Here is a 1,889-nt window from a genome sequence, read left to right on the forward strand (position 1 = left end):
CTGCTTTTACAATACATAAATCAGCAGCTGCCAAGCTGAGCTGTGCATAACTGACCAATAAAATGTAATAAATCCTGTCAGTTGTTGTATATTTTTTTTGCAAGAGCGCACATGCGAAAAAGGACAAAAAAGGTAGTCAAACATACTTTTAGGCGTACAAGCAAGTTGCGTGTAATATAGTTGTCTTTAGACACATAAATTTTTTGGTACATACATAACTATCTATGCCTTTAGCCTTTAACACTTGTGCTTGGTGACGTTCTAAACCACACACAAACACAAATAAACGCAATCGTTTCTACATATGGGTCAATCCATGTCAAATCGACTAATAATGGAAATTGACCCTTTTTTGGAATAAATTTAGGTCAGAACTTTTCTTTTGCCACATAACGAAGTTCTTGCAAAGAAAAAAACATTTTCTACGAAAGTTTAGCGAACTTCACAATTTTCGGGATTTTGCTAGTATATTTTTTTATATCCCAAAAGCTATTATGGTTACGAAAATGCTTCCGTTCTAAAGCTACAACAAAACAAAAATAATAATAAATAAATAAATAAGCCAAAAATTTAAAAAATTGAAATGAAAAAAAATTTAAAGCAAAAGTTATAAAAATTGTTTGCTCTTTTTTTAGTTTTAAAACAACCTGAAATTTTTAGCAACATGTTTTTTAAAGATATGAATTTTCGAACTTTACAAAAAAAAAAAACCTTGCAAATTTTATTATGTTAGAAAATTTTCACCTAATATAAGTTAATTTTTCATTTAGTCTGCAAAAATTTTTTTTTTTTCAAATTTTAAAAATTCATATCGTTAAAAATAGCACTTTGTTGAAAATTTCAGTATCTATTAAGATCAGAGTATTGTATAAAAAATATATACATACACACGTAAAAAATCGAGAATAAAAAATTACAGAATGTTGAAATAAAATTCGTTAAGGCAAAACTGATAAAAATCCTTAGCTATATTTTTTTTTTTACACAACAGCTCTAACTAATCTTAAAAAACCCTGAAATTTCGAAATTTCAAAATTCTTTTTTTTTGAATTTTGTTATATAGTCCCATGTTTGATTCGTGTTTTGGTTCCAGGATGTTTTGATTCGTATGCCTTTGTGGGCGTGGCTGCTGCCTGAAATTCGAAAAAAGACAATTTTTAAAACTACCACTGAGGCCGCACTACTCCATGTCATTGATGTGGATATCAGTAGAAGGGTCTTCAAACATGCTATCTAACGCTGTGTTTTGCGTTTATAAAATATAAATATGTCATAACGTTATCGCCTGAAAGCTAAAAATCGGGCTGCTGAGAATAGAGATTTTCTCAAAAACTGGTCAGTCGATTTTATTCTAAGTTTCCACAAATCTAGCCCAAAACCTTAGCTTTAATCTGGTGTATAGCTTATATCTGGGAAAACTCTTATTGTGGATATATTGCGATTCAAATTGAAAAAAATGTCGCTCTAAAAAGGGTCAAATAGTTAAAAATTAACATATCCGTTTAATTTGATAACCTTAGGATATAGAAATAATATACCCAGTTCCCCGAAAAAAATGCCCATTTCCCGATTGCCACTTAAACCGAAATTACCTGCAAATCGGGGAATTTCCCGCGAGTTGACAAGTTGAAGGATGCAGCTGTGCTAATCACTTCGAACATGTCTTGGAAACCACAATTTGTGTGTATTTTAGAGTTTTTTTCAGTCATATGCGAAATTGTAACATTTTTCCCCATTTTAATTGCGATATGTACTCAATATTTAACTATGCTACATGGGTTTATCACCCGCACTTAACTTACCTGGAAGGATGCGTACAATATTACCTACAGTTGTACATAAATATGTATGTATGAATGGATTTAGTTCATCCAATGTGTCGCTACTAC

Source organism: Rhagoletis pomonella, unplaced genomic scaffold (assembly GCF_013731165.1).
Source record: "Rhagoletis pomonella isolate Grant_MI unplaced genomic scaffold, Rhpom_1.0 Rhpom_scaffold_00001, whole genome shotgun sequence".
NCBI classification, from domain to species: domain Eukaryota; kingdom Metazoa; phylum Arthropoda; class Insecta; order Diptera; family Tephritidae; genus Rhagoletis; species Rhagoletis pomonella.